General features: G+C 37.7%; 1 protein-coding gene across 7 annotated transcripts in view; it reads left to right on the forward strand.

Annotated features, from left to right (window-relative positions):
* The window catches only part of LOC105475489 (ankyrin repeat and IBR domain containing 1), a 155,617-nt gene that overhangs the window by 32,422 nt on the left and 105,058 nt on the right, over positions 1 to 18,137 (forward strand). For 2 of the 7 annotated variants that reach the window (XM_011730768.3, XM_071094817.1), the window contains 2 exons: positions 8,071 to 8,287; positions 8,385 to 8,579. The exons of the other annotated variants lie outside the window; for them this stretch is intronic. The gene's annotated coding sequence lies outside the window, so the exon portion shown is untranslated. The remainder of the gene's footprint in view (positions 1 to 8,070; positions 8,288 to 8,384; positions 8,580 to 18,137) is intronic. 7 annotated transcript variants of the gene reach the window in all.

Here is an 18,137-nt window from a genome sequence, read left to right on the forward strand (position 1 = left end):
GATCAGTTAGTGTGTTTCCTTGAACCTTATTCTTCTTTTTAAAAATTTTTTAGTTATTCTAGTTCCTTTGCCTTTCCATACAAATTTTGGAATCAGCTGTATCTATAAAAATTCTTGCCAAGAGTTTGATTGTAATTGCATCAAGTCTATAGACCAGTTTGGGGAGAATTGACACCTCTAACTATGTTGAGCCTGGAAAACTTTTTTAAAAGAATATTTAATGCCTTTGTATAGCTGAGACGTTAAGTCCGTGCTGCAAATATAGGATATTATAGGAAAAGGAGTAACAAGATGACAAGAAAGAGCTATGGAAATTAAAATATGATAGCAGGAATCTAGATTGAGTAGAATAGTTGGAAAATAAAGTTAGGGAGATTTCCCTTAAAGTAGAACAAAAGGTAAAGAGATTAAAGATGAGACAAAGATTGGAAAAGTAAAGGCTCTAGCTAGGAGGTCCATCATCCAAATATTGGAGTTCCAAAAAGGTAGAGCAGGGAAATGAAATGGACAGGCAGAATTGATCAAATAATTTATCCAAGATCTGAATGAAGGAGCTGGATCTCCGTATTAGAAAAGTGAATTTTAAAAAGAACCACATGATTTCATGGAGATAGAAAAGAGAATGGTAGTTACTAGGGGAAGGGGAAATGAAGAGCTAGTGCTTAGTGGGTATGGACTTTCAGTTTTAGAAAATGAAAAAATTTTGGACTTGAGTGGTGGTGATGGTTGCACAACAATGTGCATATACTTAATGCCACTGAATTGTATGCCTAAAAATGATTAAAATGGTAAATTTTATATTACGTATATTGTACCACAATTAAAAAAACAGAACCGCACCAAGGCATATCAGCGAAATTTTATATCTATGGAGATCCATGGGGAGATAAAGAGAAGATCCTGAAAATTCCACAGAGAACAAAACGAGTGACATTTAAATGTACTGAGAATTAAGATACCTAGCAGTAATATTGTATGCTAGATGATGATAAAGTAATTACGTCAAAATTGTCAGCAACCTTGTAGAAGGAGAGAGTAGAAGAAAAGGACAAAAACTTTACCTTTAATTGTTTTCTTTCTCAGTAGGCTACTAGAGCATGTGCTCTAGCAAAATGAAGGCATAGTTCAAGAGGGAGGAAGATTTAGCCTGAGACTGTACAGCGGAACCAGATCCAGAATGAAAAGCCCTAGGATGACAGTTGTGCAGCAGGCCCATAGAGTATCTGGCCCAGATTGGTGTAGGAGGGGATCTCGGAGTAGGGAGTGCAATAGGGATTATGATAGATTATTTTGCATATGGAGAATAATATGGATAGATAATGAGGAATCTGATGGAACATTTTGGAAAAAATAAGAATATAGTCGTGTGTCACTTAAAATGGGGATACATTTTGAGAAATACATCATTAGATGATTTTGTCATGTGAACATCATAGAGTATACTTACACCAACCTAGATGGTATAGCCTACTATACACCCAGGTTATATGTAAAAGCCTGTTTCTCCTAGGCTGTAAACCTCTACAGCATGTTACTGTACTGAATGCTGTAGGCAGTTGTATTGTAACCAAATGGTAAGTATTTGTCTATTGAAACATATCAAAACATAGAAAAAGTATAGTGAAAATACAGTATTATTGGATTTATATAGTACTCTATATAAGTACAGTATTTGCCATATAACATTTTGGTCAACAATGGACTGTATATATTATGGTGGCCCCCGTAAGTGCAAAAAAGGTAACAGTTATCAATTCCAGGAAAGTCAAGAAAGAAAATTCATGTATGAGTTAGAATGCCTTCAAATTCAAGAAATAGAAAACTTATTTGAGCATGAACAATGGTAAATTTATTTTGTCACACAAAATGGCATAAACAGAATGATTTATCATCTTATTCAGCGGAACTCAGATAGGATGGATCAAGGACTGGTTAATTCAGTGATTGAATGACATTGTAAAGAATTAGGATTCTTTGCATATTCTGGTCTTCCACTTTCAGCTTTGTCCTTTCTGTCTCTAGACAACATCCATAAACAGAAAAAATGATTTATTACTATGGGGTTCATTTTGTGATCCAGAAACCTCTCCTAGATCACCCAGTAGAGTTCCTCTGTGCCTCACAATCAAGATTGCGTTGCCTACATAGTGAGAATCATTGTTACAGAAATAACTACTAGAATCATTGATGAAGATGAAGTAAATGTAGGGAAAATAAGTGGATGCTTATAGAAGGGAAAACAGATGGAAGATGGGTGATTATAGTCTGCTAGGCAGGAGAGGATGGCAGGCAAGAACTAATACAGAGGGAGTGAGGTTTGTAGCACTTGGGAAATGACTGCAATAAAGATTCACTACTTAATATTGGTTAATGTTTCAGACAACTTTTTTTTTTTTTTTTTTTTTTTGAGATAGAAAATCACTCTGTCACCAAGGCTGGAGTGCAGTGACATGATCAAAGCTCACTGCAGCCTTGACCTCCTGGGCTCAAGCGATCCTCCCACCTCAGCCTCCTGAGTAGCAGGTACTACAAGTGTGTGCCACCATGGCTGGCTAATTTTTCTATTTTTTGTAGAGATGAAGTCCCACTATATTGCCCAGGCTGGTCTTGAACTTTTGGGCTCAAGCTTTCGTCCCACCTCGACTTCCTGAATATATTGGGATTACAGGTGTGAGCCACCACCTGTGGTCTCAGACAGCTTTTTAATAGTTAAACTTTTCTGTTTCCAATCAAGAATTTGTTTTACCTCCCTCCCCTGAACTACTGGTATTATTATTTATTCCTAAAATTCGAGTACCTACAAACAATTTTTAAAGTTTGTATTGATAATATACAAAACACTACTGGGCACTGCAGATTTGAAAAAACAAAAACAAGAGTGTAGATGTAGTCCCTAACTTTAAGGAACCTAAACTCACCTTAGAGCAGTAGGAAATTTGCACAAAATATCAGTAATAAAAGATAATTTATGCTTAGGTCAAAATTAGTTTGTAATAAAGAACCTAAGATTGTAAATTCCACTGTAATAAGTTATATGAGTGTGCCTTTAAAAAAATTTACAGTAACTACTATATTGAAGGATTTTAAGTATGGAAATTGCATTTTAGATGCATAAGGATGTTTGCCATGTACATTTATCATACATACTTTTGTAAATCTAGTAATTTTCTTTGTGGTCCTTAAAAAAAAAAAATCAGTGTTTCAGAACAGGAGCACTAGCTCAGCTGCATTAGCTGGAACAGAGAATCTGGTCATTCTTAACTCCTTATAAGATTTTTTTGCCAAGTGTGGTGCCACATGCCTGTAATCCCAGCACTTCAGGAGGCCAAGGAGGGAAGATCACTTGACGCCAGGAGTTTGAGACCAGTCTGGGCAACATACCCAGCCTGCAAAACACTGTCACTAAAAAAAAAAATACAAAAAATTATCTACATGGGAGGCTGAGGCAGAAGGATGTCCGAGCCCAGGAGGTGAAGATACAGTGAGCTGTGATAGCGCACTGCACTCCAGCCTGGGCAACAGAATGAGACCCTGTCTCAAAAAATATATATATTTTTTCAGTCTCTGCAGTTTTTAGCCACATCCCATACTTCAAAGCTACCTATACCTCCAATTTCTGAGACTTTTTGGTGTTCTTGGTGTTCTTTAACAAAAAGTAGGCAGCCTTTTTTTCTTTCTTGGTTATAGAATTAGGTTTGACCTTTGCTTTCTCAATTTAGGTTTGCTAAACTAGTTGCCTTTTGTGTATTTGTTTTCCAGCTTTCAAAATTCCAGCTTCCTTGAAATTAAAAAAACAAAAAAAATTCCAGCTTTTTTGAAAGTTTTCATCTGCTGTTGTTTCCTCGCATTTCGACCTTGTAGATTTATCCTTTTTTCTTAATTTATTCTCATTTAATGGGATTTAAGGAGCATATTGACTAAGTTTTCATTTTTACTTGATTACTGGGGAGTATGACATAGACATCTCTGTACTTAGATATTACTGATGTAAGTCTGCTTTGAATCAAATGAGCAGATGTTTAAAAAGTATTGTTCCCAGTTGTTTTAATGATTTCTTCCTGTGAGTTGGGGTGGTGCTGCCTATCATCAACTCAGGAGGGTATTTGAAAATACCTGGAAAAAATTGTAACAGTGTCTGGAAAACACTACAGATATTTAATTGGCAGAGGTCAGGGGTGATTAACATTGCAAAATGTGAGGGATAGTCCTACACAATGAAAAATTAATTCAATCCCAAATGGCAGGAAGAAGACAGGAGGTATATTAACCTGGAAAAAGTGTGCCAGAAGGACAGGGACATAGAGCGGGGGGTGATGCACCATTTTGGAATTGGGATTAAGTAAAAGTGTACAAACTAAATGGCGAGACCTCCCCCAGCTTCTTTCCTCCACTTAGCCTAAAGGAATAGACCTAAAGATTTTGACAGTTGGGATACATAATAAAACCACCAAGTCAGTTTCATCCTACAGTAGCCCTTGCTGGTTGCCTAACCCCTGCTATTATAAATAATGCCAAAATAAGCATCATTGTACATGTCTCTCTGTGTACCTGTTACAGGAATTATCCTAGGATAATATCCATTACTTTTTCAAAATTATAACCCACAATAAGTAATTTTATATCACAACCTTATGTACACATACACATGCCGTATGTCTTTGTGTGTGATATATCTACATCTACATATAAAAAGTTTTACAAAACTATACTTAGTACATAGATGTACACTGATATTTTTAGCTTGTTAAAAGTTGGTCTCATTACATCTCATTTAGATACAGAAAATACATATATTAGATAATATATAGAGGTGAATATATGTAAAGTCAGGATTCTAGGTCCAAGGCATATTTGTCTTCAACATGAACAAATACTGTAAAATTATTCTACAGAACAATTGTTGCAAATTGTACCTCCACCAGCAATGAGTAATGGCTTCAATTTGTGTTTCTAAACTCATTTACCAATTTAATAGGTAGAAATGGCATCTGTGACAGACACAGACACTATACTTATACTGACGCCATCTTTATTTCTAAAACTTTAAAAATTCCTGTCTCCACTATGGAAACCTTAAAAGGTCAAAAGCCTGATATGCTAACTTTTTTCTGCACGGTCCACTGCCTTGGCATTTAGCCAAGGTACCTTGACAGCTAAGCTCTTTAGAGGTCCAGAATTCAGCCAGTTAAAACAAATTTCATTGATTATAAAGGTCTATCATAGAAAGCCAGGTGGCTTCCGCCTTCAGTTTCTGCATTTTAGTTTCGTTTTTATCTGGCCTGAAGCATCAGTTTGGACAGCACGTATCTGGTTAAGTTGAATCATGTAAGTTCTTCAGGCTTTTCAGCAGTGTCCTGATAATCAGGGTAGACATGAAAGGAGTGCATTTCCAGAGGACAGTCATAGTACCTGATATGGTTTGGATCTGGGAGGTGGAGGTTGCAGTGAGCAGAGATCATGCCACTGCATTCCAGCCTGAGCAGCAAGAGTGAAACTCTGTGTCAAAAAAAAAAAAAAAAAAAAAAAAAAAAAAAAAAAAAAAAATTACCCAGGCATGATGATGCGTGTCTGTGGTCCTAGCTACTCAGGATGCTAAGGTGGGAAGATTGCTTGAGCCCAGGAGTTCAAGGTTTCAGTGAGCTATGATCATACCACTGTACTCCAGCCTGGGCTACAGAATGAGACCCTATCTCAAAATAAATAAATAATAAAATAAAGAATTTTTTTAAAAAGGAAAAAGAAAGTGCAGAAGGTGGGCCGGCCTTTGCTGTCTCGTAGTCAGGGCTGTTAGGTGTAATCATAGGCTCAGCAGTCAGTTTGAGTTCAAAGTGCTGAAGACACTTAGGAAGGCAGCATGGGCAGTTTTCCTTCAGGAAAAGAGGAACACTTCCAAAAACAGTTCTGAAAAACAAATCATTTCCTATGCCTCCGTAGGTGCCAGGTTTTTGTTTTATGTCTTGTTACAAAATGTGTCCCATTTAACAATCTTAACTTCATAATTTTTCAGCTATCTCTTGTTCTCATCCAGAGTTTTTATCCCAAAAGGTTGAGTGCAAGAGGGACAAAAGCATTTTCTTAGAACAATGTATTTATGTAATTTGACCAGAAAGACACATTATATTCAGGAATTGGTCAGGATGAACTCTGAATTTTCAAAAATTTTCATAATGAATTTACATAACTTCCCTACTCTTTTTTTCCTAACCAATTACCTGGTGAGCAGCCTAGGAAAAAATCCCTTTTTGGAGAAAGCTTCCTTTAATAATCAAACTGTCTCACTAAGATGTGTGTGCGAGGAGAAAGGTAAGGGAAGTAGACTCAGGTTTATCAGTCTATTGTTGTAAGTTGCAACGAATCAAGAAACCCGAGCACAAGGCAAAGGCGGTGAGACATCCCCTAGAGCAGTGGTCCCCAAACTTTTTGGTACTAGGGACCGATTATGTGAAGACAGTTTTTCCACGTACAGCAGAGTGGGGATGGTGTCGGGATGAAACTCTTCTACCTCGGATCATCAGGCATAATGAGCACACAGCCTAGATCCCTTGTGTGTGCAGTTCACAATAGAGTTTGCGCTCCTATGAGAATCTAATGCTGCACTGATCTAACAGGAGGTAGAACTCAGGGTAATGCTCACTTGCCCGCTGCTCACCTCCTGCTGTGTTGCCTGGTTCCTAACAGGCCATGGACAGGTACCAGGCTACAGCCCGGGGATTGGGGACCCCTGCCCTAAAGGGAGTACAGAGTCCAGTCTGTCAGGAATAGGTGTGGAGGGGTCATACTCCTTGTGATGTGCCCCAACTTGTAGGTTTTGGCAGGAATCACTAATTAAGAATGCAATTAGCCACTTCATCGAAATATAGAGTCGATCAGCAGCTCAATTTTAGATTGTCCCATCAGAGAATAAGTCGTTTCCTGTGGGCATTTGGATGTGACCCAGACAATTCAGCTGGCGTCTATTGATATTTTTCATAGTTTAGGGCCCACAGAGGGGTGTCCTAAATTTGCAGCAGTCCCAGAGTCAGAGTTCTGTTCATTGAGCCTGTTCCTGCTTTTCGTTCAGCAGAGCTCATGCTGAAAGGCTGAAACAACCCATATCAGACAGTTTTAGCTAATAGGCCCAGGTAATTAGGACCTGCGAATTTAACATTCCCAAAAAGCTTGCAGTTAGTCTTTGCAGCAAGAAAGCTGAGACTCTGCAAAACCAGACAGCTGTGTTCCATGTCCAAGTGACAAGCAAGGCTTTTTCTTAAGCCTTTTTTATCATGACCACCTTAGAGTCCAAATTGACCCACTCAAAAAAAAAAAAAAAAAAAAAACACACACACACAAACACATACACACACATACACATCAGGATGAAAAATTGTCAGCCTCTAAGGGTCAGAATCTGATTTTATAAGAGCTCATTAGTAAATAAAAACTGGTTTTTAAAACTAAATGTGTATCTGCATCTAGAAATTGCTTCCCGTTAACTGCAGACATTCTAGCAGGCAAAAATCATCAGCTATGGTGACTTACTCTGTTTCTGATACTCAAAAAGTATTCTGCTCACCAGCAGCAGAAACCAAGGGAGTTTTGTCCCATTAACGGTTCTTCTTTTCAGCTTTCCTGATTGGGATGATCCCTCTAGCATTTATGAAATTACAAACATATAACATTTTACATCACTTTCATCATACATCCGGATGCAGTGCCCACAAAATACAAAATGATTTTGTGAAAATTTCCTTTTTCCTATTTAATTACACGTTTATTTAAACTCGTAGCAGTAAATTTCTCATTTATAGGTTCATATTACAGTGGTGGGGGTGGGAGGATTTGTGTAGATCTTGGATGGAACGCAAGGGTGATGGGGTTGGTGCAGCAGCAGCTAGGCTTAAGAAACGTTTAGAGGGCACCCCCTCCCTCTTTTTTTCCTCTGAGTTTATCTAAAGCTTTACTCCAGCCTTGGGAGTTGATTTAACCTCTGTCCCTGGCACTTGGAGGAGAAAACAGTGTAAACTTTTAAATTTTTTGCCCACTCAGTGCTCACTTTTAGTAATATTTGGACTCTTTCTCCTCCTATCTCAGGAAAGAACAGAAACAAAAGACATCACCTTGGATGTATCCCCCAACCCCCAACTTTAGCCAAAATTGCCAAAGCAGCCAGGGGATCAGCAGGTGAACTCTCCCAGCATTGGATCTGTCATTCTCAAATCTCGCTGTCAACTTTTATCTCTCATAACAAAAAGCAGCTTACCTACTGTTTCATATTATGAATAATTCCATAGCTGCCCAGGCATCAAAGGTTTGTGATATTCATCCTTTCTTTTCCCAAACAATGCATTTGCCGTATTTTAGTGAGATGGTCTGGTAAATCCCACTTCTGACACCACCTTTTTCAGGGGTCCTCAAGACCACCGCCAGGTTCAGTGATTCTCTTAGAGAGCTCACAGGACTCAGCATATAGTTCAAAGCTAAACTTAACGGGAAAAGGATTTGAAGCAAAATCAGCAAAGGGAAAAGGTTCATGGAGTGAAGCCCAGAGGAAACCAGGCGCAAGCTTCCAAGAGTCTTCTTCCCATGGAATCATACAATATGTATGTAATTTACATAATTTCTCCAGCATTGAATTATGACAATGTGTATGAAATGTAATCTGCCAAAGAAGTTCTTTAGAGACTCAGTGTCCAAGATTTTGCTTGACAGCTGGTCACATAAATACCTTCTGACTAGCATGTACCGACATTCCAGACTTTCCGAAGAAAAGCAGTGATTAGCATGTACCACATTATTTATACAAACAATTTTGGCACTTTGAAGGATTCCTATCAGTTAGAGTGGTGGGAACCCTCCTGAAATCCAAGTTCCCAGACACCAGCCATGGATCAACCTTGCAAGAGGCTTTTCTTTTCTTTTTTTTTTTTTTTTTTTACTTAGCCTCAGACTATTTTATTTTATTTTTTTATTATACTTTAAGTTCTAGGGTACATGTGCATAACGTGCAGGTTTGTTACATATGTATACTTGTGCCATGTTGGTGTGCTGCACCCATCAACTCGTCAGCACCCATCAATTCGTCATTTACATCAGGTATAACTCCCAGTGCAGTCCCTCCCCCCTCCCACCTCCCCGTGATAGGCCCCGGTGTGTGATGTTCCCCTTCCTGAGTCCAAGTGATCTCATTGTTCATTTCCCACCTATGAGTGAGAAGATGCGGTGTTTGGTTTTCTGTTCTTGTGATAGTTTGCTGAGAATGATGGTTTCCAACTGCATCCATGTCCCTACAAAGGACACAAACTCATCCTTTTTTATGGCTGCATAGTATTCCATGGTGTATATGTGCCACATTTTCTTAATCCAGTCTGTCACTGATGGACATTTGGGTTGATTCCAAGTCTTTGCTATTGTGAATAGTGCTGCAATAAACATACGTGTGCATGTGTCTTTATAGCAGCATGATTTATAATCCTTTGGGTATATCCCCAGTAATGGGATGGCTGGGTCATATGGTACATCTAGTTCTAGATCCTTGAGGAATCGCCATACTGTTTTCCATAATGGTTGAACTAGTTTACATTCCTACCAACAGTGTAAAAGTGTTCCTATTTCTCCACATCCTCTCCAGCACCTGTTGTTTCCTGACTTTTTAATGATCGCCATTCTAACTGGTGTGAGATGGTATCTCATTGTGGTTTTGATTTGCATTTCTCTGATGGCCAGTGATGATGAGCATTTTTTCATGTGTCTGTTGGCTGTATGAATGTCCTCTTTTGAGAAATGTCTGTTCATATCCTTTGCCCACTTTTTGATGGGGTTGTTTGTTTTTTCTTGTAAATTTGAGTTCTTTGTAGGTTCTGGATATTAGCCCTTTGTTGATGAGTAGATTGCAAAAATGTTCTCCCATTCTGTAGGTTGCCTGTTCACTCTGATGGTAGTTTCTTTTGCTGTGCAGAAGCTCTTTAGTTTAATTAGATCCCATTTGTCAATTTTGGCTTTTGTTGCCGTTGCTTTTGGTGTTTTAGACATGAAGTCCTTGCCCATGCCTATGTCCTGAATGGTATTACCTAGGTTTTCTTCTAGGGTTTTTATGGTATTAGGTGTAACATTTAAGTCTCTAATCCATCTTGAATTAATTTTCGTATAAGGGGTAAGGAAAGGATCCAGTTTCAGCTTTCTACTTATGGCTAGCCAATTATCCCAGCACCATTTATTAAATAGGGAATCCTTTCCCCATTTCTTGTTTCTCTCAGGTTTGTCAAAGATCAGATGGCTGTAGATGTGTGGTATTATTTCTGAGGACTCTGTTCTGTTCCATTGGTCTATATCTCTGTTTTGGTACCAGTATCATGCTGTTTTGGTTACTGTAGCCTTGTAGTATAGTTTGAAGTCAGGTAGCGTGATGCCTCCAGCTCTGTTCTTTTGACTTAGGATTGTCTTGGAGATGCAGGCTCTTTTTTGGCTCCATATGAACTTTAAAGCAGTTTTTTCCAATTCTGTGAAGAAAGTCATTGGTAGCTTGATGGGGATGGCATTGAATCTATAAATTACCTTGGGCAGTATGGCCATTTTCACGATGTTGATTCTTCCTATCCATGAGCATGGTATGTTCTTCCATTTGTTTGTGTCCTCTTTTATTTCACTGAGCAGTGGTTTGTAGTTCTCCTTGAAGAGGTTCTTTACATCCCTTGTAAGTTGGATTCCTAGGTATTTTATTCTCTTTGAAGCAATTGTGAATGGAAGTTCATTCATGATTTGGCTCTCTGTCTGTTACCGGTGTATAAGAATGTTTGTGATTTTTGCCCATTAATTTTGTATCCTGAGACTTTGCTGAAGTTTCTTATCAGCTTAAGGAGATTTTGGGCTGAGACAATGGGGTTTTCTAAATATACAATCATGTCATCTGCAAAGAGGGACAATTTGACTTCTTCTTTTCCTAACTGAATACCCTTGATTTCTTTCTCTTGCCTGATTGCCCTAGCCAGAACTTCCAACACTATGTTGAATAGGAGTGGAGAGAGACGGCATCTCTGTCTTGTGCCAGTTTTCAAAGGGAATTTTTCCAGTTTTTGCCCATTCAGTATGATATTGGCTGTGGGTCTGTCATAAATAGCTCTTATGATTTTGAGATATGTTCCATCAATACCAAATTTATTGAGAGTTTTTAGCATGAAGGGCTGTTGAATTTTGTCAAAGGCCTTTTCTGCATCTATTGAAATAATCATGTGGTTTTTGTCTTTGGTTCTGTTTATATGCTGGATTACATTTATTGATTTGCGTATGTTGAACCAGCCTTGCCTCCCAGGGATGAAGCCAACTTGATCATGGTGGATAAGCTTCTTGATGTGCTGCTGGATCCGGTTTGCCAGTATTTTATTGAGGATTTTTGCATCGATGTTCATCAGGGATGTTGGTCTAAAATTCTCTTTTTTTGTTGTGTCTCTGCCAGGTTTTGGTATCAGGATGATGTTGGCCTCCTAAAATGAGTTAGGGAGGATTCCCTCTTTTTCTATTGATTGGAATAGTTTCAGAAGGAATGGTACCAGCTCCTCCTTGTACTTCTGGTAGAATTCAGCTGTGAATCCATCTGGTCCTGGACTTTTTTTGGTTGGTAGGCTATTAATTATTGCCTCAATTTCAGAGCCTGCTATTGGTCTATTCAGGGATTCAGCTTCTTCCTGGTTTAGTCTTGGGAGAGTGTAAGTGTCCAGGAAATTATCCATTTCTTCTAGATTTTCTGGTTTATTTGCGTAGAGGTGTTTATAGTATTCTCTGATGGTAGTTTGTATTTCTGTGGTGTCGGTGGTGATATCCCCTTTATCATTTTTTATTGCCTCTATTTGATTCTTCTCTCTTTTCTTCTTTATTAGTCTTGCTAGTGGTCTATCAATTTTGTTGATCTTTTCAAAAAACCAACTCCTGGATTCATTGATTTTTTGGAGGGTTTTTTGTGTCTCTATCTCCTTCAGTTCTGCTCTGATCTTAGTTATTTCTTGCCTTCTGCTCGCTTTTGAATGTGTTTGCTCTTGCTTCTCTAGTTCTTTTAATTGTGATGTTAGAGTGTCAATTTTAGATCTTTCCTGCTTTCTCTTGTGGGCATTTAGTGCTATAAATTTCCCTCTACACACTGCTTTAAATGTGTCCCAGAGATTCTGGTGTGTTGTATCTTTGTTCTCATTGGTTTCAAAGAACATCTTTATTTCTGCCTTCATTTCGTTGTGTACCCAGTAGTCATTCAGGAGCAGGTTATTCAGTTTCCATGTAGTTGAGCAGTTTTGATTGAGTTTCTTAGTCCTGAGTTCTCGTTTGATTGCACTGTGGTCTGAGAGACAGTTTGGTATAATTTCTGTTCTTGTACATTTGCTGAGGAGTGCTTTACTTCCAATTATGTGGTCAATTTTGGAATAAGTGTGATGTGGTGCTGAGAAGAATGTATATTCTGTTGATTTGGGGTGGAGAGTTCTGTAGATGTCTATTAGGTCTGGCAAGAGGCTTTTCAAAGGATAGCCTTCTGAAGCCTGCTATGCTAACTCTTTTCCAAATAATAAAGTAGAACGTCCTCAGACAAATGGGGCTGAAATTGTAATGTTGAATAAATTTAATTTAACTTAATAAATTCATTTAGGTTCAGCAGGACAATGAAGAATTAAAAAGGAGAGCTCCTAGGAGTGAAATAGTTTTATACTCTGACACAATATAATACCTCTAGATTTTCCCCTGTAGTGGTAATAATGGGTAATAAACAGTACCTAATGGTGGAGGACACAGCAAAATTAGGAAGACGTAATGACTTTGCAACAGTGGGTGGTGGAACAAGTTCTTTTCCAGTGAATATAATCTAAACAGTTTTGTACTGTAGCAATTTGTAGTTGTTTTTTGTAGTTAGTTTGAGAAAGGGAATTGTTGTCTTTTAATATTTTGTGAACTTGTACTAACTTTATAAGTACATAATTATTAAAGGTATATTAGAGAGAAATCAGTTCCCCAAAGTGTAAACATAGAATTCACTTTTTAAAAAAATTTCAAGCATTTAACACTGCTTAAAAGCAATAAAAATTACTTCAAAAGATATTTGACTATAGATTTCTAAACTTCCATAATTGTGTGTAATTTTTATCTTTTTTCTTTGATAGAAAATATGATTGATTTAGGTTTATGGGGCCTCAGTTGAGGCTAAAAGTTCACCTTTTGGGGCATAAGTATTTTTTTTCTTTCTCTCTTTTTTGAGACAGGGTCTCTGTCACCTGGGCTGGAGTTCAGTGGCGCCATCTCGGTGCACCACACCCTCTGCTCCCCAGGCTCAAGTGATCCTCTCACCTCAACCTCCCAAGTAGCTGGCATTACAGACACATGCCACCATGTTTGGCTATTTTTTTGTATATTTAGTAGAGACAGGGTTTTGCCCTGTTGCCCAGGCTGGTCTTGCCAAGCAATCCACCTACCTCTGCCTCCCAAAGTGCTGAAATTACAGGCACGAGCCACCATACCCGGCCAACATAAGTAATTTTTGTGTCTGTCTTAGATGCATCAGCTTTGAGACCTTGGCTTCCTAATTCCAAGATAAACCATTCCAGTTTAACATTTTCACTTGTATTTTTGCATTAAGGACAATAAATTATTCAAAAATTATGAAAGCCAACACTGAATAGAGATGCTGAAGTTGCTAAAATTAAACTCTTTGCCGACAGCACCATAGTGTAAGAGTTTGAAATATTTATTTTTCAGTCAGTGTATAAAATCCTAAATTCAAAGTTTGAAAAATAGTTGTGAAGGGAAAATTAAAGTATAACACAACATTTTGAGTAGTGGGAAAGTCAAATGTATAAAAGCTGAATACTGCCTATGAAAATTTTCAGCTATCTGAAAATTTACTTATTTAGAGAGCCGTGATCATTATAGGTAATTGTGTTTTCATGGGAAATAAAAAAGAGTGATGTTTCATACAGTAGTTGTATTCCAAGTTTCAACAGTTTTCTGCTTGTAGACCTCATGGTAGCTATTTTCAGTGTTCATTTGCCAGTTTGGCAAAAAGATGCAGGCTTTTGAATATAGCTTTTGCAGCTATTTTCTTCTCTAACTACAGTATCCTTTTTTACACTGTGAAAGCTATGTAGATCTAAAAGATATCTAAGAGGAGCCAGAATATGTTGTATTATCTCCTTGCTTACTGAGAAACCTCAGACAGCCAAACTGCCATAGATATTTTTATTACTCTCATAATACTTTTGTGTTTATGTAGCCATTTTATTTGGAATGCTGCCATGTTAAGATACTGGAATAACAGAAAAGTGAATTTTAATTCTGTAATTTATATTATAGGGAAGTTGCTTTCTCGGTTAAAGATTTTTCTCAGCTCAGGTAATTTTCAGTACCCTCTAATACTTGGAAGTTTTCCTGCAAACGGGGTATTCATGAACTTCTTCCAGAGTAAAGCCACATTGGACTTCAACTTAATATGCAGTTTGTTAAGCTAAGCCCCAAATCTCCTAAATCAGACTTCATTTTTAGCAGCATTTCAGACTAAGACCTCTTTGCTCCCTGCCAAAGGTGTGTATGTTTTGCACGTACTCCCAGTAAAAGGTCTGTCTCCTGCTCCTGGTTTTGTACTTAGGAATTCTGTGTCCCCTTCAGTTAGTACAGTCATGTGCCTCATAACAATATTTTGATCTACCACAATGGTTCCGTAAGATTATAAATGGAACTGAAAAAATTCCTAATGACCTCGTAACATCACTGTATAATTATTTTATTTTTTAAATAAATTTAATGTGGCCTAAGTGTAGAGTGTTTATATTTTATTTTTATTTTATTTTATTTTGAGACTGGGTATCACTCTGTTTCCCAGGCTGGAGTGCAGTGGCGCAGTCTCGGCTCCCTGCAACCTCCGTCTCCCTGGCTCAGGTGACCCTCCTGCCTCCGCTTCCTGAGTAGCTGAGACTATAGGCATGTGCCACCAGGCCCAGCTAATTTTTATATTTTTAGTAGAGACGGGTTTCATCATGTTGGCCAGGCTGGTCTCCATCTCCTGACCTCGTGATCCCCCCGCCTCAGCCTCCCAAAGTGCTGGGATTACAGGCATGAGCCACTGTGTCCGGCCACTTCCTTATTCTTTACTTTAGATGAATACAAGTTAACTTTTCAATATAATATTTGTGACATTTAAACTACACCTTAAGTTATGTTCATTAATGTTTACACTCAGCACAGTTTTTTTTGTTTATAACAATGCATAGAATACCTTAGATTTTAACAATCTATTTTAGTAATAGGACGAAGATAAAGAGGCATATATTGGGGAGTCAGGACGCATAAGGAACAGAGGCTATAGTGTGTTACCTATGGGGAACATAAAATTTCTCAGTTGACTCTGCCCTGATTGCCGTTACATTTCTAAAGGCCTTATTTATTTTCAGTTGGTCAATCAGATTCAGCCTTTTTATTGCAAGTCATTTTCTGAGTGAACTACACCAGTTTCATCTTACTGTAATACTTTCTAATGCTTTTATTGTTATTGTTTGTTTCCTAAATCTTTATGGACTTAAAAACTAGTTTGCCAATATTTGACATCTCAGTTGTTAAAAGAATAAATGGGGGAAATTAGCATTAAGTCATTTTAATTTTTAAAAATTCATATTTTCTTAGCATTTTCTTTTCTTTTTTCATTTGTTCCTTCTTTTACCTTTCTTCATTCATTCATTTGTTCCTTCTTTCTTTCTTTTTTTTTCACATAGAGAAGTACATAATGTATTGTCCTAAATGGAACTTGTTATTTACTCATGGTCCAGCTTAAGAATTTGTAAGTGATTGCATATAGATTAGATATTTGGTACCCAAAATAGTAGTGAATAGCATTGATTTTTCTTGGAGTGGCCTTTCTACTTATTTTCCAGTGAACAACTGGTCCTTCAAGGGTTTGTGAATTTAGGACATTGTTTTTATTTTATTCAGTGACATTCTGTAGCCAAATTTAGGATAAGCTTTTTAGGTATCTAGCGTAGAAGGTAATTATTAACTTAGAACAAGCCGTGAATGTTTGGAGGTTTTATGAGTGGAGCTTTCATGGTTAAATCTTGGAGTAGAGGCTGGGTAGAATTTTTTTTTTTTTTTTTTTTTTTTTTTTTGAGACAGAGCCTCTCTCTGTTGCCCAAACTGGAGTGCAGTGGCACTATCTCGGCTCACTGCAACCTCTGCCTCCCGGGTTCAAGCGATTTCCCGCAAACTTTTGTATTTTTAGTAGATGGCTTTCACCATGTTGGCCAGGCTGATCTCAAACTCCTGACCTCAAGTGATCCACCCACATCGGCCTCCCAAAGTGTTAGGATTACAGGCGTGAGCCACTGCATCCGGCCTAGGCTGAGTGGATTTAAATGTAGTTCTTTCTAGTCCTATAATTTTTTAAATTCATACAAATTTTATACTATAAACTTTTTCATATAGAAAAGTATAAGGCGTGTTTTTATATTGGTGGACTTCGTAGTCTTAAATGGAAGATAAGGTATGTTAGATAATTTATTATGAATTGTGAAGCTCTGTGTGTATTATCAAATTTAATCTTTACAATAGCCTTCTAAAATGAATATTATTTTCTAGATGAGAAACCCTCAGTTGTTATTAAAATACTTGCCAAGTTCTAGTCTAGCTCTATCTTAAATGCTTTTTCAACTCACTAAACTATATTGCATTAATTATTCTGGCATAGGAAACAAGATCTATACATAACACTGAATTACACTGGCCAAGTTCAGAGTAGACAAAATAATAAATGAGCTATCATTTCAGAAATAGGAAATACCACTAAAAACTATGATGACCTAAAATTAACTTGAGAATGTTAAAGCTGAAGCCAAACTCTTAGGGTAGGAATCAAAGGGCTCAGCCCTACCTAGCTATACAGCTTTACCTCTGCTTATTCCCTGTGCAAATCCCCAGCTTCAGGCAAACTCATTATGCTTAAAAACACTTTGGTGATGTAGCCTTAGTTATGCAATTCCTAAGTTTGCCTTTATCCTGTCACCTATAGGAAACCATTGGAGATTTTATAGAAAGGTAATTTAATGACTACTGCTACCCCTTCACCTATAAGTTAAATATGGTCAAATCTTGAACCCTGGTGTCCCTGAAGCTGACTGTAATACCCCATGCCCTAACAGAAAGAGGCCATTTGCCTTATTTCTCTCCAAATGAGATATTTTAATGTTGGACCTGATTACCAGCATGTGTACCTTTTAGTAGAAGGTGTGCATATTGTACCTAGATTCCAGCAGCTGTTTTAAACCTTTCCTCCGCTTCCTTTGTCTCTTTTCACCATCAGGGAAATCTAGTGTAGAGGGACCAGTGGACCTTGTGATTTACATGTGGCCCAGCTTAATAATTTGAGTTAAGAGATTGCATAGAGGTTCGATGTTTGGTGCCAAAAATCATAGTAAATAACATTGATTTTTCTTGGAGTGGCCTTTCTATTTATTTTCTAGAGGACAGCTGGTCTTTCAAGGGTTTGTGAATTTAGGATATTATCCTTATTTTATTCCATTTGTTGCTTTATTTTTTTGGGTGACTAATAACCCATACCGCTGTGTGTACATCTTTAAGGGTTTCTTTGAGAAAACACTATTTAAAATATATCCAGAATCCAAACAACTTCTCAACACCTGTGTTGCTACAGTCCTGGTACAAGAACCTATCAGCTGTTGCCTGGTTTACCCTAGTAACCTGCAAATTGGCCTTCCTGTTTCTATTCATGCTTTCCTACAGTCTCTTCCCAAAACACAGGACCTAGAATTGTTTTCACCTTTTTATTTTTAAGTACTTTTAGACTTATGGAAAGGTTGCAAAAATAGTACAGAGAGTTTCTGTATGCCCTTCACCCTCATGTTAACACCTTGCATTAACCGTAGTTATCAAAAGTAAGGAATTAACATTGGTACAGTACTACTAACTAAACTATTTACTGTGTTTAGATTTCACCAGTTTCCCATTAATGTCATTTTATCCATTTCAGAATCCAGTCTGGGGCCCTATATGGCATTTAGTTTTCTTTCTCCTTAGCCTCCTTTAAACTGTGAACAGTTGTGCTGTCTTGTTTTGATGTCCTTGACGCTTTTGAAGAGTACTAGCCAGTTATTTGTAGAACATCTCTCAACTTGAGTTTCTGTGATATT

This window comes from Macaca nemestrina, chromosome 4, assembly GCF_043159975.1.
Source record: "Macaca nemestrina isolate mMacNem1 chromosome 4, mMacNem.hap1, whole genome shotgun sequence".
NCBI lineage: Eukaryota > Metazoa > Chordata > Mammalia > Primates > Cercopithecidae > Macaca > Macaca nemestrina.